This window comes from Acinonyx jubatus, chromosome X (genome assembly GCF_027475565.1).
Source record: "Acinonyx jubatus isolate Ajub_Pintada_27869175 chromosome X, VMU_Ajub_asm_v1.0, whole genome shotgun sequence".
Lineage (NCBI taxonomy): Eukaryota > Metazoa > Chordata > Mammalia > Carnivora > Felidae > Acinonyx > Acinonyx jubatus.
In genome coordinates, this window is record NC_069389.1 from 7,895,987 (window position 1) to 7,921,162 (window position 25,176).

General features: G+C 45.1%; 1 protein-coding gene across 1 annotated transcript in view; it reads right to left on the reverse strand.

Annotated features, from left to right (window-relative positions):
* MID1 (midline 1) overlaps positions 1 to 25,176 on the reverse strand; it is a 579,948-nt gene that overhangs the window by 549,319 nt on the left and 5,453 nt on the right. Inside the window, exons 2-3 of the mRNA XM_027054471.2 lie at positions 13,796 to 13,889; positions 3,417 to 3,531 (exon numbers count right to left, since the gene is read on the reverse strand). The gene's annotated coding sequence lies outside the window, so the exon portion shown is untranslated. The remainder of the gene's footprint in view (positions 1 to 3,416; positions 3,532 to 13,795; positions 13,890 to 25,176) is intronic.

A 25,176-nucleotide genomic window follows, 5' to 3' on the forward strand; every position in this document is an offset into this window, starting at 1 on the left:
ACCACACCGCAACACGGGGCTGATCCGACCGACCGGATCCACGAACCGCCGGTATAGCAGTGGCTCAGCGCCCGAGACCGGCAGCCGCCGCTAGGATCCGGGCATATAGAGAACACCACTCGCCCGCAGCCCCACGAAGTCCGTCACGACCGGCCGAGACGGATGTTCAGATGAGCCAACCGACGCCCGAGCGCCGCTCCCTCCTTCCGCGCTCGTGCCCGCCCGACGCCGCCCGGCCGCCAGGCCCCCCCGACCGAACCGAAGCGGGCACCCGAACTCCCCCCGAACCCAGAACATGCAGATTGTGTGGATGAGGTTGTGACTGTGGATCTGGAGCCAAAAATTCAAGAGGTTAGAGGTCTTCGCACCCCCACATGCCCCTCAGAAAAAGTACGTATGTAGAAGTTAGTTTTAGTAAATGGCTGCCTGCTGGATCGATTATTTCTTGTAGGTGAATACAACATTAGCAAAATACGTCACTGCATCGAGCAGTAAAAACCTTCTATATCTACTGACCGTCACGCCACAGCCCAGCCATCCGTCCGGGGTGTCCGCTCCTCCTCCATTTTTCTTGGCGTCCCTCCCCGTCGGTGCCTGGCTGGTTTTCTGTTATATGTATGATTATAGCCGGAGGTTTTAGTTTTCCATCCTTTCTTTTGGATTTTTCTCTTTAAACAGAATACACTTACAGGCACAATGTCCGTTCCATTTGACTGTGAATTCTATGTTCTCCACTTCATAATACATCCTTCTGCGCCCCCGGCCTAGGTTTTGTTTCGCAGGAAAAAAAAAAAAACACTGATGCCGTCTTTCCCCTTTTTTTTCCAAAGCAAAGTTCCATAAGTCAGATTTGCAACAAAACAAATTCTATAGCGTCTCGAGAGACTAGAAAAATGTATGCAAGAGATGTTTCTTTCAGATTGCATTATCGGTGTCTCAAAGCAATTTGAATTGAATGACTTTTTAAATGTCCACGGATCTAGCCCCTTTCTAGAACCTGCGCCAGCTGTTGTGAATCTTCGATTAACACGATCTGCCAAAGTTTTCCTTCTTGAGCGGTTCTCCATATGTCTCTCTTCCATTTAAGTCAATTAAACCGCGCATATTAAAGAAGTAAAATAAAAAGAAAAGAACAAAACATAATTGAAAAAAAAAATAAACAAAAAAAAAAAAAAAGGAAAAAAAAAAAAAAAAATAAAAACTAAAGCATATTAAAATAATATAAAAAAAAATTTATTGGATGTATTTCGGGATGATTGAGTTGAAAAAACCTCTATGTGCCCTGAGTCCTCTCTCTTCGTCCTCAGATTCCCACCCCGCACCACGCGCTCAGCCAGCCACTATGAAGGGATAGAAAAGAATTATGTGGTTGGGATTGCTGCCGCATCCCCCCTTTGGGGTTCACAGAGCCTGGGCACTGTATCCACTCCATATAATGTTTCATTCCTGTACGTATACATGTACCAGCTCCTCGGAGAAGCGCTCCAGACGCCAAAGAATGCATCCATGGACTCGCATAATATACGATGCTTAGCATCCTTTCGACAAAATTTTTGGTAATCTTGAAGACAAGCATACAGAAACAGCCTATGCAAGTCTCACCTTGCCTCAGGGTTGATGGTGGTCCTAAAGGGAGCGAGACTTTGCCCTAGGGGACAAAAGGCAAAGGAACATCTAACGCAGAAAACGCAAAAAGCTCAGAATGGCGAAACGAACTCAATGGATGAAGAATCGTCTGGCCGCCTCCTACTGCTAAATCTTAGCAACGACCAATCCCTTTCTTTTAACATTCTGGTGATAGTATTCCATGTGTGTCATGTATCGGGAGGCACAGGGAGGGGTCATTGGCAGAGTATGTTGATGGCGCTACTCCTCCCATCTACCCGTACCTGCCCATCAATCCCCCACTCCCGCCTGGGCATTTTCCAGTCCGCCCCCCTCCGCGAGAGATCATGGTCCGTGTTCAACTCCTATTCACTCCGCAAATATCTCTTGCGGCTTGCTAGAGAGAGGGTCAAGACTATAAGAGAATTAGCCTTCTATGCAGTGTAATGCCCAGGTTCCCTCTCCTGGGGGGTGGACGTGTTCCTAGGCCTTCAATGTAGCCTTGTGCAAGAGTGGGTTAAGTCGAGTAAGTCAGTGTTCCTCATTTTTGCCCCTCGTAAAAGGTTAGCTTTGGAGTCATATTTTCCATGTTCCCACAATGGGTAGGGCAATCGCAGCCCTGGAAGAGAATCAAGGCATCGTTATATCTCTAAGCACCACAAGTCGTAAAACACACACATGCAAATCATGAGTGTGTGTCTGTGTATTTTCGCCTCGCCTCCCCAGGCTGTAAGCATCCCGCAGCCTCTTTCCTCTGGGGTCGCTGTTCCAGTACCCTCTTTGGCTTCCGCCGACCAGGCAATATGACTGCGTGTCCCTGTAATTGTCTGAGGGTATCGCTGTGCTCCTGTCTGTGTGATGGCCATTGAGGATGTGTTATCAGAACCTCGCCTGCCCAGAGATGGTTGGGCACAGTTACGGCAGAGAGATAGAAAGTCCGTGTGACCATACTCGCGCCCTACAAGATGGTGTTAACTATTCATTAGGATTGCTCGGGCTTAGTGTTTCAGAGCGAGCGTTACCACACGGGCGCTCTGAGACAAGAGGCTGCTCGTCTGTGCTCGAATCATGAGCGCAGCCAGAGCTATGGCTCACAACTCTACCAGAATTCCGTTGCTTCGCACCAGACGGGTACTTTCCCCAATCTTCACTTCCATGAGACGGCTCAGCGCCTGTGTGGCCTCGCCTCGACGTAATCTGTTTTATCTGCCATACAGTGCGTCACGAACTCTAGAGAACTTGTCCTTCTCAATCGCGCATCAACTTTCCGGAAAGAAAGTGCTAGCTTGTGATGCGCGACTCTACGCTCTCAATACGTCTCGTGTGCTTACAAGATCCCTGTCTAAAACCACTGTGCTTCACAGAATGATGGCCGCATCATGTCGTCCATGCGAAGGTCGTGATCGCGTGAGAGAATCCATGCTGACCTGGCTCGCGCGAGGTGACGAGATCGATGTGCACAATGTTTGTCCTAGAGAAATGAGCAGGGGCCTCTACGACCTTGCAGGTGTAAGTATGGTGGGTGTCGCGTGTTGCGAGAGAGATCTCAGAGACAGATTTAGAGAGTGGGAAGAGTCTACAGAGTACACAATGCTCTCGTGTACGCAGGCAGTGCTCGACTCAGATGCACAGATGCAAGGAACAGACTTCACATGTCTCAGTTCGGTCTCGCTGACACACTCCCCCCAGTAGGCCAGGGGTTAGGGATAAGAGTCCCCCTGCCTTCATTCTTGAGGGGGAAGGAGCAGTGGGACCCTCAGTGCCATTTCCCATAAGGAAACCCCTCCCCACAAGCGCCTCTGAACTCTTACCCTCCATGTCGGTGACTCCTCTCTTCAGGTTTTCCACAGTCTACTGAGAATGACTGTCCTGGTGGTATCTTAGAATGTGGCGGTCATTGTGTTCATTCCTCAGCCAAAAGTGACCCTAGAAGAGCCCCATTTTAACAACGTGTTACATGATGGAAATGCTTGAATATGGCAAGAATACCTTTTGGAAGAACTCTAGCAGTGGTCTCCTCTGAGGAAGGAAATGGAGGGGTAGGGGAGAAGGAAAGGATTGAGACCTACTTTTCACTCTCTTTTGTGCTTTGCGATTTTTGTACCATGTACACGCATGTTACACCTATTAGACTGAACCCCGTGTACCAATATTTGACCAATAGACTGTACCAATATTTGACCATTTTTACTCATTTTTTAAAATATTTTATTGTTAAGTCATCTCTGCACACCACGTGCAACTCAAACTTACAACGAGATCAACAGTCACAAGCTCTGCCCACCAGCCGGGCGCCCAATACTTGACCATTTTTGGTCTACAGTTTTCTTATTATCTTGTCTACCCTCAGCATAGTCAATTATAGGACACAAGAGGTGGACCACTTGATGTTTCCCCTACCATCAGATTATAAGAGCTACAAGTGGCCCAAACTATCCCTTATCTCTTCCTCTCAAACCCTGACCCTGCTATATCATTTTCTTGCTTACATCTCTCACGCTCTTAAAGTTTGTTTCCCGAAGCTGAATAGAAGCACAACGCAACCTACGGAAGATAAGCAGTGACATTCCCGCTCTGTCCCTACCCTGTGTCCAGTACTCTCCCCAAAGCCCCAGATAAATAACCCTCTTTCGGGACTCCGCTAAGACACCATCTTCTCAAAGTCTCTAGTCTTTTCTGAATTTCTTCTTGCTGTCTACAGCCCACTGAAGAGAGATTGACCGTTCTGCAGTGCAGATGTCTATCAGAGGCTCTATCGCAGTATTGGCCTTATGCATAGACACATCTGGCTCCTTCATTAGACGAATCTTTTTAAAGAAAAAAAGTTCAGGTCTTCGTATCCCAAATTAGAACGCCACCAAGATTGGACCAGTAGGTTCTGATGGAACAGGATCGAGAAATCATTGCCAAACGAAGGAATGGCCTCATTGTAAATGTGGGCATCATTCATGGCACAAATGAATTCAACAAATACTTTATGCTGCACACTCCTTATTTGGGTTTGAGTGCAATATTCCGTCTGAGCGTGCAGTGGGTTACAACTGTGAATCATTAGCTTATGCGGACTTGTACTCAATGATCCATATATGATAGATGTCTTGGATACACAGTCCTAGCACACAGAAATGCACTCTTTCTGAAAACATACCTTGACAAAGGAGGGTAGCCAGTAAGACCCTGGCTCCTACAGACGATAATTCTGTTATGCTTCATAGCCTCCAAATTTCTATCTTGCTTCGAAGTGATGAAGAATTTCGAGTCTCCAAGGAGGACAAATAACATGAGAAAACTTTGTCAGGAAACTACAGGCCCTCAGGGCCAGAGTTTAGAAAACACTTATGCAGGTGAGGCTGCTTTCAAGAAGTTTCGACTATATAAATTCCTCTTTGTCAGAGTCACCGTGTATTAGTCTAAGACAGCTATTATATTTTCTTATTATAAGCATGCACTGTGTCCCGCATCTGGAACACTTGCCAAATTGTAGATTTATTCCTATTTCTATACATCTGTGAAAAGAATGTGTGTTCTGTTTCATCAGGGAGTTACTTGAAGTCACAGGTTGCTAATTCCAAATGAATAGAAACAGTGATTAATCTGGGAGATACGAGCTCGCCACTATTCCTGTAACAGATGTCCATTATGATGAGCTACACATTTGTTCCGTGTTTACACTAGAATTCAAAAAAAGGAGGGTCTGACCATTTTGTGAAAGGAAGAAAGAAAGAAGAAAAAAGAAGAAAGAAAGAAAGAAAGAAAGAAAGAAAGAAAGAAAGAAAGGAAGGAAGAGGAAAGGAAGGAAGAGGAAAGGAAGGAAGGAAAAGGAAAGGAAGAAAGGGAAGAGAAGGGAGAAAGGAAAGGAAAGGAAAGGAGAGGAGAAGAGAGGAGAGGAGAGGGGAGGGGAGGCAAAGGGAGGGGAGGTGGGAAGGGGGCATTAGAAAACACTATGAAAATGTTTATTCAGGTGCCAGGTTAGATGCGTGGAGATGTGCGGTACGTCTGCAGGGTGGCAGATAAAGAGTGGGGGCGGGGGGTACAGAATGAGGGGAGAGAGGGGGGAACCCGGGGGTAAATGTTCCTGGCTTCATTTCAGGGTGTGGATATTAACTCCGTTCATCTCACTTGGCTGACAGAAGCACTAATGCCAAAACCGGCAATTTCATCAGCATCAGCTACACAGAAGATGGGATTTCAGAGGGAGGCACAAGAAAAGGGAGAATGATGTATGTAATTTTATTCAAATAATTAAAAACAAAGTTGGCAGTCTATCTTCCTGTCAAGAAGAATAAATGTCAGACTATGGAGTTGGAAAGGGGAGTGCAAGGGGCTTCCTGCTGCTCCACATTAACTCTGGTCCAATACAAACTTTATAGTTGACTCTGCACAAAAACATCCATTTAAAAGGACCCTCCTATGCTTTTTTTGCGGTCATTCTGTGAGCAGAGCTAACACGGCTCTAGAGGACACAGGCCAGGAGTAAGGGTGGAGGAGGCCGCCTGCCGGAGCCACACTAGAGCCACGAGCTTCACAGCCAGACACGGGGTTTGTACGACCGAGCTACTTCTCCCGAAGGAGAGGCGTGTGAGGTTTTCCAGAACTTTCCTTTCTCTCCTTATTTACCTCCTGTCCTCCCATGCCCAAAAACCGCAGCAGGGCCCGGCCTACGGCAGGAGCCAAATAAATAAACACATACGTACACATACACACACACACACACACACACACACACACACACGCATACTTTTTGAATGGATTAAAAAACTTGATACCTGACCTGTGGACATGAATGCATAATATTTACCAATACATTCATTATCTTCTGCATTTGTAGGCTCACTGGGTTATAACAGATGCAATATCATAGCCAAACATTAAAGAATCCTCTCTGAATGTCACAACGTGGCTGTTACATGTCCTAAACTATACCTTTCCAGAGTTTTTCAACAGCAACTGTTTAGAGGGGATAAGCTCCATTTCGTGACTGACAAAGAGAAAGGATTCGCACAGCCAAGTGACAAAAAATAGAGTTCAAACACGCTCAGTGAGGGTTTTGCTTCGAAAGCATTTTAAGCCCTCTTCCTCTAGATTTCCGGTAATGTGTCAAATCGCTCTTCCGCTGCTTCTAAAATGTTGAATTTCGGACACAAAATGCTCCCCTTTCTGCAACACTTCCCGGTCCATGTGGGAACTGGGCTTCTGCGGGAACGGCACGGCACGACCATGGGAACAGCAGATTGGTCTACTTTTCGCAAGGCAGGGAGCAAAATGCTGCAAAGGTAGCCAAAATGATCAAGGGGGATGCAGTTAATGAAACATGACACGTTGCTATGCCAAGTTAGAAGTGTTGGTAAGTGGGTACTTTCAGACAGCTGAAAGGTTCCTTCTGGCATCCGAAATGGCTTTGCCAAAGCCTTAGTATTTTAGTCTAATCCCGCGGAGTGAGCCAAGGTGATGATGACAGAGACAAAACCCTTACGTTTTGAAGGAAGCAGGAATGAGGACAACACAGGAGTCGGCAAACGTTTGCTGTAAAAAGGCAAATAGCAAATATCCTTGGCCTTGTGTGCCGCCTGGTCTCTGCTGCAAATACTCAAATCTGGCTCTACGGTTCGGCACAGTGGCCATCGACAGTATGGAACAAATGGGCACAGCTGTGTCCCGATCAGGGGCTTTTATCTATAAAAGCAGGTGACAGTCTGGATTTGACTCACAGGCCATAGTTCGCTGACCCCTGAGATACGATGCAAATGGCTCTCCAACAGACTGAAACCTAAGGAAGGACGCAGATCTCAAGGTCAGATTGAAAATCTTAGTGCTTTTTAATTCTCTGTATTTTAACCATGTGCTTAGCAGCACTTCTGATTCCTGTGCGGATCGGATGCTGTTTGCCTTCCAACAGCATTTCCCTTAAAGGCATCGAGATGCACGTCTTTTATCAAACTGTTGGCATAAGCTGAGACAACAGGGTCATTCTGAACATTCCAGGAATAAAGAATTTAATATAATAATCAGGGCTTCCGTCGGAATCCATTAGCACAGTCGGGTCAGGAGAATCACTAGGAAAGACCAGGGACGCAGACACTGACGATCTCAGCCTGGCATAGCCGTGTGGGTGCTTGTCCGAGCTCTACGGAAGTCTGCTCCCAGAGAACCTCGGAGAAACCTCGGTCTGCACCAGCAAAGCACCTGGTTGTGTCCATCTCTCCCGGCAAGGCCGCCGTGAGCCTCCCGCCTGCCCAACATCCCGCTGCAAACAGCCCTGAGAGGAACGGCTTCCGCTCCTCTGTCACCTGAAAAAAAAAGCCCCCCCCCCAACCGCTACCATCCTCGGCAACCCTCACGTGGGACGCCACGGGGAAGGGGACTGTAAGAGGGTCAGTCCCCTACTTCTCTTCAGGAACTCAGAAGACACCTCGGAAGGGTGGTAGTTGTAGCAATGCACACTCCACCCCTTTGTCCGGGCAGCATGCACTCCTTTCACCCGTTTTTAACTTTCAAATAAGTAAACAACATGATGCTTCTATCCTGCTTCATGCAGCCTGAATTGCCTCGCGCTTTCCCCCAAAGTGGAGCTACGAAGTAAGTATTGAGTCATACGTTCCTACGTGATAGTCAAGGAAGGCCAAATTTTATTACCTGTACGGATACATATCACAACAGGAAGAAGTTATGTCCTCACCATCCTCATTCCTACGACTGGCCACGTGACCGCTGTTAGCTTCTATACCTTTCTTCCACCTACTGTTCACGGGGATCACGGACACCCAGCACGCTCAGGTGGGATCGCCATCCGTCCTGAACACCGAGCGGGGATCGGCCACCCTCTGGCCATCATCAGCGACCCCACCCCATTCTGGGCAGCGGTCCAATCCAGATCTCCCCAACCCCGGACCCCCCAGGACAGCCCAAGGCCTCGCCTGTCCTAGTCGTTTACCTCTTGGCAGCTGCCTGGCTCACGGGAGGTAAAGAGATTAGAGTAGGAGTGGGGAGGGGGGAAGTACAGTCTGCCCACACTGCCAAGCTCCCGTCTCCACACGCTCCCCCCACCTCCCATCTCCACATTTTAACCTTTTAATCTGGCCCCTGGTCCTCTGATGGGAACAAATTTAACATGCCTTCAATTAATGTAATCTCCTATTCTCTCTCTCTCCCTCTCTCTGAAACCCAATAGATTTTAGACTATCTTTCATGCAAATTACACCTAAAAGGCATGTATTAACTCTCTTGCATTGAAGCTGGGTAGCTGAGCTGATTACAGACTGGGGTTCGTGGATTTAGACTCTGCATGAACACATTTTGCTTTGTACCAAGGAAAAGTCTGTTTCAGAACTTCAAAGTCTAACCCCCTGGCCAGCTAGTTTTCAAATATGTGCTGGTGGTCAAGGGCAAGGATAATGTGTGTGATGGTTCAGTGCAAACCCTACCCCCCATTCCTAAGCAACCAGTAGACTAGACTTCTCTTTTAATGATGGATGTTTAATAGGCAAGGGATGAGATTTTTCTTTAAAAAAAAAAAAAAGGAAAAAATGGTCAAAATGTTGTCACCATCTGAATAAGCTTTGTCAGTAACAGCCCCCAAAACATCCAGGTTAGAATACCAGTTTCCAGGGGCTCAGTCAGTTAAGCATCCGACTTCAGCTTGGATCATGATCTCATGGTTCGTGGGTTCAAGTCCTGGGTCGGGCTCTGTACCGCCAGCCCAGAGCCTGGAACCTACTTCAGATTCTGTCTCCCTCTCTCTCTGCCCCTCCCCTGCTCACGCTCTGTCTCTTAGAAATAAACATTTTAAGAATTAAAAAAAAAAAAGAATACTGGTTTCCAAATCCTTTCACCTGCCACACGTACATGTACATACACACACACACACGCACACAGGGAGAGAGAGAAAGAGAGAGAGAGAGAATTTTATAAACCAGATCAAAATGGATTTCACCTAGTTTAAGAGACTAGGCTGAAGTGTCAGAAGCACAGGGCTCCAGTTTTGCTCAGTCCCTGCAAAGACTCCTTTATCACCTAATTTAACATCTCTAAGCATCCTCATTATTAAAATAAGTATAGCTTTGTTAAGAACACGTCCCAACTTTGAATGAGGTGAAATGGCCTGAGGTGTGACCTTTCAAAATCTCCCTAGGGCACTCACCTACCGACCTAAGAGTTACATCATTACCTAGGGAATGCACTTGTTTGACTGTCTATTTTTTATTTGGTTAGAATTCAGATGCTCTATAGTTACATGTTAATTCATAGATTTCTGTCCAATTGAAAAGATAACCGCAAAGGTTCTGGCTTTAGTGCCCTATTAATCAGTTTTGAATCTATCCTGGAAATCTTATTCCAACACTTTTTTTTCCCCTCAAAATGCCTACAAATACCAAGTTCCTCAAAATGCTTTTGGAATCAGTTGAACCCTCTTATGGTCCTCTCGTTAATGAGTTGAATAAATTCTTGACAGGTGTTCGTTCTGTGTTTTTACAAGATTATGTTTTTAGTTCTTTAAAAATTATACTAACAGTACCTATGTTATGAAGTTGTTATGAGAATTAAATAAAATAAAGCAAATAAAGTAATTAATAGGGCCCTGACATATATTAAGCAGTTAATGTGGCGCCTGGGTGGCTCAGTCGGTTAAGCATCCAGCTCTTGATTTCAGCGCCGGTCCTGATCTCACAGTTTGTGAGTTCAAGCCCCATGTCGGGCTCCACGCTGAAAATGCAGAGCCTGCTTGGGATTCTCTTTCTCCCTCTCTCTCTGCCCCACCCCAACTTGTGCGTGCGCCGCGCGCGCACGCTCTCTCTCTCAAAATAAACTTTTTTAAAAAGCAGTTAATGAATGTTAGCTATTATTATTAGCTATTATTTTTTAATGTTTGTTTATTATGAGAGAGATCGCGCATGAACGACAGCGCAGAGCCTGACACAGGGCTCCATCTCATGAACTGTGGCCTGAGCCAACATCAAGAGTCAGTTGCTTAACCAACTGAGCCACCCAGGTGCCCCTATTATTAGCTATTATTAAATGCAACGTGATCCACAGGAAATAAAAAATGTAGCATATCCAAACTTCACCCAGAGACACCTATGCAGCTAAAACAAATGAAATAAAATTAAGAGACTCTTCATGCTGAGCCCTAGCTTGATTTCCCTGGAGATTTTTGAACCCTCCGGAATTCAGCCCAGTGAACGAAGCTTTTGAATTAGCGGCCATTTTCATGGATGGTGCCAGATCTTATAATTATTGGAATCTATAACTGTACACAGAATAAGGATTGTGTCCCATAAAGAAAAAGATACGCAATTGTTTCCACCACACAGAGCCAATAACAGATAATAAAATTAAAATTGAGATTAAAGTAAAAATTAACATTTTTACCCTCCATCCTGCTTTGATATACCTAATTGTTATCCCTCATTATATTTCCTTCCACTTTAGTGGAAGGCTGGGTTATTCCCTGTTTTTTCTCGAAAAGTCTTCATGTCTTCCTTTGTCGGATTCCAGTAACTGCCAAAAATAATGGTGTTTTCCCATGGAAAGCTTGTCCCCTAAAAGAAACTGAAGAGTAATAAAAGGAGCATGACCAATTTCTCCAATTTCACTATGATTTTGGTGGCTATTTATGCCCCAATAACTTTCTCATAAATCCTGACAAAGAGAACTCTGTCAATTTTAGTTTTTGTTTTTTGAATTTGGGGGGCAGGGAGAGGCGGTGTTTGTTTCTCAGAACCTGGCATAGGAGTTAAACCAGCTTTGGATCAGAGGAACCAAGTGAATTGAATAGTTGAGTAGATGCTGGAGTAATTAGAAGTAATTCACAACCTTTCCATACCGATGTCTAAAGAAGAATGAAAAAGCGTCTATAGAAACACAAATAATGGGGCAAAAAATTTCCCCACACAAGTACAAGGGAACCAGATGGGACTGGAGGTTACTCTGCACAGTTCACAAAACCACAGAGAGGGGGGGCCATCAAATACTTTTTAAATACCTTCAAACATTGAAATACAATGAAGGAACCTACTGCACGCATTTGAAAAAGCAAACAAACACATATAGAGACTTAAATCCAGATTCAACATTCAGCTGCTGTTCAGTTCCAGGGACCAAAGAAGAGTAAGTTGAATTTAAAATAAAGTGAAGAAGGGGCGCCTGGGTGGCCCAGTCGGTTACGCGTCCGACTCTGGATTTCGGCTCAGGTCGTGATCTCGCAGTTGGGGAGTTCAAGCCCTGTGTGAGGCTCTGTGCTGACAGTTCTGAGCCTGCTTCGGATTCTTTGTCTCCCTCGCTCTCTGCCCCTCCCCTGCTCGCTCTCTTTCTCTCTCTCTCTCTCTCTCAAGAGTAAATAAAAAGTGAAGACACAGAACACCTCTAGTCATGAAGTGTTCTCTGTATTTGCAGAGCTTACGTATCTACACAAGTTCAGACACACGCACATATTCAGCTACATACACATACACATGCATGTATGGATATACGTATGTGTGTTTTATATATATTCACACGATCACATGCACATCTGCTAGCCTTTAAAATGAAAGAACACCACTGAGCAAGTAGAGAAATCAAAACTGAGGTAGCCCTCCTTCAAGGTCACTGCAGTCCCCTGCTACTCAAAATATGGTCCCTAGACCAGCAGCATCGGCGTCACATGGGAACTTGTTCAAAAGGTGGACTCCTAGGCTCCACCCCAGATCTCCCGAATCAGAACCTAGCTTTTAAGCAGACTGCCGGGTGATCTGATGCCCCCATTAAAGTCTGAGAAGCACTGCCCTGCAGCCGGGCCATCCATCTCCAACGCTGCCAGCCACCCGTGTCTATTCGGTAACTGGGAAGTGATTAGTGAGCCTGACAAACTGCGTTCCTCATTTTGGTTACAATTAAAATGAAAATTGAGAAAATAAGACCCGATTCAGCTGTTGGACTACTCTTAGGTTAAACACGTTCGGAACAACTCAGTCGCGTCAATCTAAATACGGATCAAGTATTTCTGATAAAAACTGAGCAGCTGAGCTGTGAAGTACTGTAAGTATAAAATGCACACAGATTTCAAAGACTTGGGACGAAAACGAATGTGTGTAAAACGTGTAATTGATCATTTTGGTAAAGAGACGTTAAAAAGATAAAACTTCAGATACACTGCGTTAACTGTCATGTGATCTTAAAGTCCACGTGGTAAATAATGGCCTCGGAAGGACCTGATATCCTTTGGGAGCTCCCATCACCCCTCAACAAAACTGTCGAGTTGGGAAAGCAATGCTCAGTTCTTACCCAAAGAGTGAACAACAATCCCCACTGATGTCATCTGGGCTGAAGGCTGGGTGATTGTTTTTTTCTCTCAACTTCACGCAGAATCAAACATACCCGGATGAAAATCAGTGTTTTCTCAGTGTCTCTAGAAACCCGCCACCAGTTCTTCCAGGAATTCTCTCCCGTATCTGATGTAGCCGCTCTCCGGCTTCTGTATGTTTAGGGCCCTCTCCCGGGTAGTCTGTTTAAAAGCAATTCACAGGAGCTCGGTGCTAGGGTGACCGACCGCCCTGGTTTGCCTGGGACAGTCCCAGTTTCGGTTTTAGCACAGAAGGTCCCGCATCCTGGGAGCTGGTCAGTTCTGGGACAGTCGATCAACCTACCCCAGGGAAGTGCATGTTTAACGAGCAGCCCAGGTGATGCTTGTGGACCCCAGGTGAGCACAGTTTGAAAGCCACTGGAAATACAGGTTCTTGAAGACTGGTTGGCCATGTTCTCTCTGAATTAACCAACTGCCCCAAGAAGACAGCCACTGAAGCTACACGAATAATCAGTTCCGCAAATAACCGATAGGGGAAATTGCTCTAATTTAATTAAACGCATCAGTAAATTGTTTAAAACTCTGTGAGGGGAACAACTGCACAAGAAATCACCCTGACAGCCTTGAAGGGAACTCTTTTGTTGTCAGGAATTCAGCAGATTGGGGCTGAGGCAGGGGGAGGGCAGAGTAAATGCATGGCGTAATTCATGTCAATCTTGAGTTTGAATCATTGTTTCTGTCATTTGCTAGCTGTGCAACTTTAGGGAAGTTCCTTAACCTCTCTGGGCCTCAGTGCTTTCATCTGTAATAATGAAATCGATAATTTCTATTAACACTGAAGATTAGCCGTAAGAATAAGAAATAATGCATTGCATCAGACAAATCCCAGTTCGGGAGTGTTCTACAACATACCTGACCAGTGCTCCTCAAAACTGTCAAGGTCATCAAAACTAAGGAAAGTCTGAGAAGCCGTCACAGCCAGTAATGTGGCATCCTGGAAGCGATCCTGGAACAGAAAAAGAACATTAAGGTAAAAACTAATGAAATTCAAGTAAAGAATGGATCTTAGTTAATATCAATGTATCAAAGTTGGTTCATTGCTTGTGACAAATGTACCAAAAAGTGCCTAGCAGAGTAGTGCCCAGGCCAGAAGCACATGTTAATAAGAGCTGTGACGATTACTGCGAACCGTATATGAGGAATGATCCCAACAAGAAGACCACCATCTTGATTCAACATTTGCAGGAGATACTAGCAGCTGGAAAGCCTTGGGGATTGGGCTTGAGGGGAGGGAAGATGATGAAAGGGGAGGTAAAGAGGTCATGGCCACTGCGGATTTTGTCTCCAGCACACCCATGCCTATAACTTCTGCCGTGTGGCCCAGTTGGTTTTCTTTTTTGATGTTGTTCCGAATCTGTAATTATTTTCTTCATTCAATGGTTCTCTGTTCTGAGCCCAACCTCCTCTCCCCTTCTGCCGGCGTGCATACACGCACATGCGCGCACACACGCGGCCCAAGCCTTTATCTGATTTCTCCTTTCTGTATCCACCGTACCCAGCACAGCACCTGACATAGAGTAGAAACTGTATCTGTATTTACTGAATGAAGGACGCGATACCACTGACCGTCAAAGAATGGAGGGAAAACACTCTGTTTGGACTAGAACCAGAATCCTCTCATACATGTTTTCTCCTCCTAGCTTCCTTATAACTCCCCTACTGCTCAAAAAAGGAGAGCGCCCAAGCAGATAAACACAGACACCACTCCATCGCCCAAGTCACCTCGTGTGGGGGGCAGGAAGGAAGGGCATTTGGGACCAGATTTGCTGTCCCATGTAGTAGTTTGCATTTGCAACTACAGGTGATAGACCTTAAACGGAAATACCTTAGTGATAGCTTGTGCTATATTGTACCTTATGTTTTCTATTTAATTTAAGCCTCACGCAAATTTTATTAGATAAGCAGGGCAGATGTTTCTAGCTCCATTTGAGAGGCATAAACACTTATGGAAAGGAAGGAGGGAGGGGAGGAAAGGAGGAGGAAGAAAGGAGGAGGGAGGGGGAAAGAGAAGAAGGAAATGTAAGGCAGCCACAGCATTGATAAGTTAATTAATGGGTCACTGTATTAGTCTACTGGGGCCGCCATAACAAAACACCACACGTGGGGTGGCTTAAACAACAGATACTTCTTTTCCCACAGTTCTGAAGGCTGGGAGTCTGAGGTCAAGGTGCCATCAGCGTTGCTGCCGCGCTGTGTCCTCATATAGCGGAGAGAGCGAGCTCTGGTGTCTCTTCCTCTGATAATGACATCAGCCCATCAGATTAACGCCCCACTCTTAGGGCTTCATTTAACTGTAATGACCTCCTCAAAGGCCCCATCTCCAAGAAGAGTCACATCTGAGGTTAAGGCTTCAACTTGTGAATTTGGTGGGGGCACAACAGAGTCCACAGAAGGATGTTCTCTGACCAGGGGCAAGAGGATTAACAGGACCAGGAGGGAGGAACAATTAGTGGACCAGAGGTCAGCAAACTGGGGCCCGAAGGTCTCAGTCGAAAGCCACCTTTATTTTGTGAACAAACTTTTACTGGTACACAGCCACACCCACCCTGGCCACATTGCCCAGGCAGCTTCCGCTAGGAGGCAGAGCTGAGTAGCTGTCACAGAGACTGGCACACGAAGTCCCAGATATTTACTCTTCACCCTTCACGGAAGTGTGCTGACTCCTGGGCTAGGCCGGTACGGGATTGCTTGTTTCATCTGCAAAGCAACAACCTAGGTCAGTATTCTTGCCACTTCGCCGATGAGGCAGTGGAGGCTCTAAGACGAGAAGTGACGGTCACCTTCACGGCCAGCAAGCCCAGAGGAGAACTTGAACATTCGGAAAGGTGCCCTTTCCAGACCACCCCACCACAGAGCCTTGGGTTTTCTTCTAGACCTCAGAATTGTGTGGGGGTGTGGCTGCCAGGCCTGTGGCACCTTTATTTTAGATATAAAAGCCACCTTTAAATTGGTAAATCAGGGCACTTGGGTGGCTCAGTGGGTTAAACGTCTGACTCTTGATTTCAGCTCAAGTCATGATCTCGTGGTCGTGGGATCAAGCCCCACATCAGGCTCCTTGCTGAAGGCCTGGAGCCTACTTGGGATTCTCTGTCTCCCTCTCTCTCTGCCCCTCCCCACTCGCTCTCTCTCTCTCTCCATTCTCTCTCAAACTAAATAAACTTTAAAAAATCTGGGAAATCATCCCGTCACACAATTGGCTTCCTTCTCCATGTCAGACTGTTGTCACTCAGGCCGGAACGTCCCACTGTCTCCGGTCACACCTTACTAGTTTTTGTTTATAGCTATTTTAGGTCCTCGGTTTCTTGAAATTCCATTTCGTTTCAGTTTGTTGTGTTTCGGGGCATGTGTTTTATATGATTAACATTTACATAGAAAGCAGATCACTTGCATTAAGGGAGCCTTGCAAATAATTATGTAGACCTTGCGGGGTTTCCAGGAATAATTTCGGGACTGTTGGTCCTAAATGCAACGGCCTGTCCTTTGCATTATTAGACAGTGTGTTCCCTTTTCAGCATCCGGTATTGAACACAGGGTGTTTTCCTTATTTTATTTATTACAACTCGGGTTCCTGTTTATAGAGACATTTGTCAATAGAATACAGTTCTTAGATCCTCTTTGAATTAGTAGAGACGTTCCTCAAATGCTTTGCACAAGAATCCAGAGCCTTTTCATTAGGCCTGTGGTGGAATTTAAGGAAGCAAAACTGCAATTGTGATTAATATTACTATTGGCTAATGGATCTCTTAGTAGGGCTTGGCTTCTTGATCTTTCTGTCCATACAAAGGATCTGCATGCAGATTCGTGCTGCCTTAGCATGTCCAGCATCGTTTCGTTGGGGGAGCGCCCTCTTTCCCCCTTTGTGTGGTCCTAGGTGGGCTGTGAGTTACAACGCTCCAGGCCCCAGCAAATCACATTGCCCCATTCCACCCTGAGACACAGTGGCTGGTCCAAGGGAACGTATGTGACCGATAGGAGCTAATTCCCCAGAATGTTAAAGAAGTTGAGAGAGAGGCCATCAAACAAAGGAACACTGTGCTGAGAGAGGGAGGCAGAGCCCCCAGATTGAGCCCCTCTTGAGGTCTTACCCACCCCTGGACTTCCTAGGGATGTGAACCAATAAATTCCTTTTTCTGCTTAACTAATCCAAGTTGGACTTCTCACTCAAAACCCAAAATGTCCTCACTGACATAACATATTTCCAGATTCTCTGAGTGTCCTCAGAAACATGCATCAGCAACTCCCAGAGGGCACAGGGGACTGGGTATTGGGATCCACGGGTCCTCCTCCTAGCTGCAATCTTAGAACTCCTCGGCCATCCCTCTGCCAGGTTGGAGGGACTTAGAAATGGACAGCCTCGGGGCACCTGGGTGGCTCAGTCGGTTAAGTGTCCGACTTCGGCTCAGGTTATGATCTCACAGTTCATGGGTTCGAGCCCTGCGTCAGGCTCTGTGCTGACAGCTCAGAGCCTGGAGCCTGCTTCAGATTCTGTGCCTCCCTCTCTCTCTGTCCTTTCCCCGCTCATACCGTCTCTCTCTGCCTCTCAAAAAATAAATAAATGCTAAAAAAAAAAAATTAAAAAAAAAAGAAAGGGACAGCCTCATTTCGAAGGAGCACATGCACCCCAAAGTTTACAGAAGCACTATCAACAATAGCCAAAGTATGGATAGAGCCCAAATGTCCATCGATGGATGAATGGATAAAGAGGATGTGGTATATATACAACAGAGTATTACTCAGCAATCAAAAAGAATGCAATCTTGCCATTTGCAACTACGTGGATGGAACTAGAGGGTATTGTACTAAGCGAAATTAGTCAGAGAAAGAGAAATATCATATGACTTCACTCATGAGGGTATTGTGCTAATCGAAATTAGTCAGAGAAAGACAAATATCATATGACTTCACTCATATGAGGACTTTAAGACAGAACAGATGAACACAAGGGAAGGGAAGCAAAAATAATATAAAAACAGGGAGGGGGACAAGACATAAGAAACTCTTCAATATGGAGAACAAACAGAGGGTTACTGGAGAGGTTGTGGGAGGGGGGATGGGCTAAATGGGTAAGGGGCATTAAGGAATCTACTCCTGAAATCATTGTTGCACTATATGCTAACTAACTTGGATATAAATTTAAAAATAAAATGAAACTAAAAAAAAAGAAATGGACAGCCTCTAGGACATGGGATGCCACGTCATTTCTTGGATGTGTGTATGCTGTTATGCATTCCTGAGTTCTACAACTCCAGGTCCTTTGACCCATCTTGGAGTAAATGCAAGACAAAAGCCTTATGCTGGGACACTGATGGGATTGATTGAGGGGCGGGGGGGGGGGGGGGGGGAAGAAGACCAAGTGGCTGGGCCCACCACATTAACGATGCTGGACAGACTGAGCTAGCCACAGTCTGGGGCCACGGATGGACCCCAAACCTACCAGTGGTCCCAAGCACGGCTGACATAATCAGGAAGGAGAAATAAAGCCCCACATACACTACCAAGCGGCTGCAAAAATTACCACTTTGGTGAAGACACACTGTTTTCCTCTTTTGTCTTCCAAAAGATAACCTCTCGGGACCTGTCTAAACTCTGCCTCACTAAATTCCTCAAGTGTCACCTGAAGTGTAAGCTATGACTCAGAGTTTCCTGAGATAAACTCCACAACCTTCCTCCTCCCCAGAGGAAAGGTCCTGACTGAGGCCTGCCCGCACCAGCCAAAACTCGGAGCCAGATGGCGGGCGATGCCTTAAGGCCAAGGGCACTGTGCGTTTCCGTGTGTTTGCAGGTAATGATAAACAAGCATGCTTCTTCGCTGGCTCAGTTCTTTAAAGTTTAACTTGGCTTCCTCTGTTTCAGACTGATGGGAACCCAAGTCCATTCCTAAGACCCACAAGGAAGGAAAGCTCTTTGTGTTAAAGGCGGTCCGCCAAGGTGCTAATTCCATCTTCGGTAGGTTTTTCCCAGGACTGCGTTCCTCATCCAGGAATTTCTCTGAGCTCCGTGGTTCTCACGTCCAAATTCCAACTTTGAATAAATAAACCAGCTAAAGTGCTCGGTTGCCCCAGGGAATAGCTGGGCGGTTTCTGAACCTCCATCGCCCCCAAGTGGCCATTTCTTTTTGTCTAGGATTTTCTTAAGCCAGAAGGTTTAGGATTCTTCCCTCCGAAACTATTTAAAAAAAAAAATTTTTTTTTTAAATTCTGACACCGAAGATTATGAAAAGTTTGTGTGGAGGCCTGTTAGTAATGTCAAACTAAGAGCTGCTGGGTCACAGGGTCAGATTCATGCAACTGACAAGAAGCATGCAATTGGACAGATCTCACCAATTGGGGGGCCCCTTGTAAAAAATTCCTGCAAAGTCTAATATGAAAGTGATTACCTCAAATATGTTTTTTTTTTTAATTTAGAGGATCCAGACCTGGGGTTCCATTTGTCTGGTCCAATTAAACCACTACTGGGGGGCCTGGATGGCTCAGTTGGTTAAGCATCCAACTTTGGCTCAGGTCATGATCTCATGGTTCGTGGGTTCGATCCCCACATGGGGCTCTGTGCTGACAGCTCAGAGCCTGGAGCCTGCTTCGGATTCTGTGTCTCCCTCTCTCTCTGTTTCTCCCCCTCTCGTTTTCTCTCTCTCTCAAATAAATAAAACACTAAAACATAATTTAAACAATAAATCACTATTAATAACTATAATTTTTAACTTGTATTATCCCTTTGTAAACTCTTCCACCATAAAATGTCTTGTAACATTGTCCAAGGTGATGAGAAAACATTCAACGCCAATAAAAATGAAGGTTTATAAACCACGCGTGGACAACTTTGCAAAAGCCAACATTAAACCGACACAAAGTACATAGAAACATCACTGCTGGGTTGGCAAAACTTTCAGCAGATCATACACGAGGAGACAGCATCAAATGAATAAAAGTTGTAGTGATTTCAAACTTCAACACAATGGAAACTCAAAAATAGCTGACAGAGTTGCCCTAAGTCATCAGAGTTTAAGGACATTTAAATCGTCTCACTGGTCCGTAGGGACTGATGTACGCGCCATAATTCATCACCCGCCCAACCACCCACCTACCATCCCCCCCCTCATCCCACCCCCACCCCCCTGGTTGGTTCACCCAACCACCCATCCGCCCATCCTCCCACCTATCCGCTTTAGGTTAAGAAAGGTATCCTATGGTAAACAAAAGAGAAAGAATGTGTCTTCAGAACAGGGATAATTTTGCAGCCACTTGGTAGTGTGCTGTGGGGCTTTGTTTCTCCTTCCTGATCACCTGCATCCGTCCATTGCTACGTTAGGCATGGGGCAGACACCGGGTGAGGTTCCAAGGAGAAAAGATGGTTAAGATGCAACGCCCGCTTTCTTGGTTCTGGAAGCAAAAGAGAGTTTCCAGGTGTTTCAATCTGCTCTCTAGTCTGAGGGTCCATTCCCAGAGAAGGTGGAAATAACCAGGACCAACTCACTACATCCAGAAAAGACCCTCAGTGGGTAGCATCCAGATGGCCTGGAGACCTAGTTGGCCTAGGCTGCACAGAGTAGACACGAGAACGCGTCCAGCCACAGCCATTGAATGTTTTCTCTGAAAAACAAAAGGTGGGCTATCTGGGATCCCAAACATATGAACTATTTTGAGGGCGTGAACACGCATTACATGTGAAACAGCCAAGGAACACTTTCATAGCATAATAAGCTCACAAATTTACGTTAAATACAGTCAGTGCTTTTTATGGCTGGCATAAAGTATTTCGCCGTTTCCTAGAAGAGGAGGAGCTAGAATTGAGGAAAGCAAATATGGACTGAAGAGGCTTACCTTCAACTCAGAAAAGGGAAGATTCTTGCCTCCCTACCCCTAATGAAGTTCGTATTTCAACACAGTTGTCACATCACGGTGAATTATTTTGGTTCCCCACCTGCCATGCCTCGCTCCCGTGCTCCTTTTAGATCAGAGGCCATTGAAGGATAAACTTCAACAAATCTCTCTTATTTATGTATTTTTAAAAATAAATTTCTCTTATTTTTTAAGTTTATTTATTTACCTCTGGAGGGGGGGGGGCACGCATGCGCACATGTGTACATGGGGGAAGGGGCAGAGAGAGAGGAAGACAAAATCTCAAGCAGGCTCTGCACCATCAGCACAGAGCCTGGTAAGGGGCTCAAACCCAAGGACGGTGAGATCATGACCTGAGCTGAAATCAAGAGTAGGGTGCTTAACCGACTGAGCCACCCGGGTGCCCCTCAAATCTCTTTTGGATCCCAGTGGCCTGGGGGCCTCATTATTAGTGCCAAAGCACATCTTTTTGTGTGTGTCTAGCATGTCTTACACATAGTAGGTGCTCAATAATTGCTAAAAGCAAGGGAAAGGGGAATGGTGGGGAGAGAAGGCTTGAAGGAAGAAAGAAGAACAGGAGGAAGGGAGAGAGAGGGGAAAGAGCCGATAAGAAAGAAAGAAAGGAAAGGTAGAGAAAAGAATTATTTTACAACAGCCCAACGTTGCCTCTAATAAACACTACCCAACAATGCAATACTCACTGGTCTTGCTTTGCAAATCACCTAAGCATGCTGCTAAGGTTTCTTTTCAGGGACAAAACTTTCATAAAACAAATTCATCTATTGGAGTTAAAGGTTTAAAGTGATGGTTTCTATGGGGCGCCTGGGTGGCTCAGTCGGTTGGGCGTCTCACTTCGGCTCAGGTCATGATCTCACAGTCCGTGAGTTCGGGACCCGCATCGGGCTCTGTGCTGACAGCCCAGAGCCTGGAGCCTGTTTTGGATTCTGTGTCTCCCTCTCTCTCTACCCCTCCTCCACTCATGCTCTGTCTCTCTCTGTCTCAAAAATAAATAAACATTAAAAAAAATTAAAGTGATGGTTTCCAGTGTTTTCTTATAGTTTGGGGGCAGACTGAGCCGTTCACCGTGAAAATAAAATAATTAACCACTGGTATAAGACGCAGTCTATTCTATTTCACCTGACACAACAAAATATGTATTGCACGGCGCTCATGAGGACTGCCACATTTCCACGTTAGCAGCCACTCCTCACTGCGGCACTGCAGAAAGGCTCACCTGGGGACAAGCGTGTTCACACAGGGAAGCTCTTATAGGTGGGCCTCAAACCACATCAGTGCACACGCTCCCTTCTCACTTCGGGTGGCTCAGTGCTCAGCGCTGCAATACCACAAAAAGCAATGAATTCAACGATGCGGCCGCTTTGTGCAATAATCGAGGAATTTAAAAAAAAAATCAATCGAGCATATTATTATTACTGAAATTATGTAAATAAAGGTAGGGGCACTGGCATCACCTGGGCACTTGTGAGGACTAGAAACAGATTCTCACGCTCCACCTAGACTTACTGAATCAGAATCCACATTTTCCCATGATCCCGGAGGGATGTGTATGCACACTCAAGTATGAGAAGCGTTGGTCCAAACTATAAAATCAAAAGCCCAGGCGTGCAGGCATACACATATGATTTTAAGACCACAGAATGTTTTATTATCAACTCACCACGTTTTATATAATAGGTATTTAATAAATTCACCCTTAAGCAAAGTTTAAGCCATTGGCAGCTAGGCCTGGCCTCCCTATCCCCTGGAGCTCAAGATCTGATTCACTTGAATCTCCAGATCCATAGAAGATCAAGTTTCCCTAAGTTATATGATACTTCCCAGGGACTCATGTTCCCGTGGTCACCTCTGCCTCTGGGCTCCTCTTTCTGGCTGTGCCGGCTCAGTTCACATCAACTTAGATCGGAAACAACCCCTTTATCCTCTCCTGTGGAAGTCCATTCACCAAAGCATTTGTTGATTTTGTTACATCTCATAGTAAAACAGAGACATATGCATTCTTTGCGCACATGATTTAAGAAAACTCTATTTATGCCAATCTAAAAGTTAACACGATGTTTAATGGATAAGTAATGCGAGAAGCGTTCCCATAAAATTTTGAAGTGTCCACCACCACTTCTATTATTTCATATTTTGCTGGAAATCCCAAGCCCATGCAACTAAGAGGACAGAGAAATGACAGGCCTGAGAATTGGAAATGAGGAAGTAAAATTATTATTAGTGGAGATGCCATGAAAGAATTCCCAGAAGATCCAAGATCAACAAAAGATAAGACAAAAGGCAATAAGAGAATTCAAAACACCGCAGAACATAAGGTGAGCATAGCCAAAAGCTTGCTTAAATATACCAACTCTAAGTCTGAAGACATAAGGAAAGAAAAGATTTCCCTTCCGTTGCAACAACTAGTTTAAATACCAAGAAATAATCTCAGCAAAATAATATCTAAGATTTGAAAAAACACTTTAGAATGATACTGAGGAACACAAAAGAACTCAACATTTGGGAAGGTGCTGCACCTTCCTGTATAGGATAACTCATTTTTCTAAAGAGTTCCAGTCTTTTTAAATTAATGTATAACTTTAACATAATCCTCACGAAATCACCATCCAGGTTTTAAAAAAAAACTTGACCAGCCAACTACAAATTTCATTGAGAAATATAAACAAACAAAAGTATCAAGAAAAAACCTGAAAAAGAAGTGAAATGAGAGGCTACTGATTTGCCAGATGGTCCCAACACTTCAACTAATGTTCACCGGTGCAACAATGGCTCAGGGTAAAGTCCAAAAATTGGTCCAAGAACTCACGGGGATTTAGCGTCATAATAATGAGGAGACATCCCAAATCTAGTATATGTGAAGGGGTATCTGGGGGCATAGTTTATTGGATAAATCATCCAGGGACAATTGAGTAAATGTCTGAAAAATATAGAGGGATTGGAACTGTGACTTATTCCTTACACCGGGATAAATTTCAAATATATTGATGTTTGAAAATAAAAAGTGAAAACTTTTAAAAATTTGAGAAAAAAAATATGAAAGGATTTATTTAAGGCTTAAAAGAGTACTTTGAACTATGCTCCAATACCCAGAAAGCATAAAAGACTGAAAATGAAGGTGCACAAAAATTACACAAAGCAAAACTTACCACAAGCGAAAACACAAGAAAAATGACAAACAGAAAATACGTCCACCTCCTTGTGATGGACTGAATTGTGTCCCACTCAGAATCCTCACGTTCAAGCCCTAACCCCAAATATCACTTCAGGGACAGTAATCTTTAGGGAGGTAACCGCAGTTAAATGAAATCATATGGAATTAGACAAATACCGTATGATTTCACTTACACGTGAAATCTGAAAAACAAGCAAACAAACAAAACAAAAGCCATGGATCCAGAGAACAGACTGGTGGTTATCAGAGGGGAAGGCGGGTTGAGGATGATGATGGATGGTAACCAGCCTTATTGTGGCGATCACTTGGTAGTGTATACAAATACTGAATTATTGTGTTGTACATCTGAAACTGCTATCATGCTATATACCAATTTTAGTGAAAAAATAAACAAAGACAGTTAAATGAGGTCATAAAGGTGAGCTCCTGCTCTGATAGGACTGGTGTCCTTACAGGAAGACATACGAGAGAGCTCCCTCTCTGCACGTGCAGAGAGAAGTGAGGACACAGCGAGAAAGTGGCCATCTATAAGGCCAGGAAGACAGCCCTGATGGCAGGCTGATAGTCACTGGACTTCCAGCCTCCAGAACTATGAGAAAATAAATTTCTGTAGTTTAATCTACACAGTCTATGTTTTCCTGTTATATGGCAGCCCAAACAGACTAATACACTCATATTTTAGAAAAAGAGTTGATTTCTTTTTTTGTTAATGTTTCTTTTGTTTTTGAGACAGAGAGAGAGAGAAAGAGAGAGCGAGCATGAACGGGGTGGGGGGGGGGAGGCAGAGAGAGTGGGAGACACAGACTCCAAAGCAGGCTCCAGGCTCCGAGCTGTCAGCACAGAGCCCGACACGGGGCTCAAACCCATGAACCACAAGATCATGACCTGAGCCGAAGTCAGACACTTAACCGACTGAGCCACCCAGGTGGCCCTGCCTTTAACTTTTTAAGGTATAAACCACACTTAAGGATCTCTCAACATGATTTTTCTTTTAGAGGGGAAGAACATAGTAGACTATACTAGTTATCTGAAATCACCATCTTACTGTATAAAGAGAAAACTAAGCTGTAGAAAGCAAGTAGACAGGGAGTAAAAGAAATGGCTGCTGATTTTGAGAAATATACAGGTTTAGGAGGGCAAGACGAGTTCAGGGTCGGACATACCGCAGTTGTGATGACAATGGTTATCTAGGCAGTGAAATCCAAGAA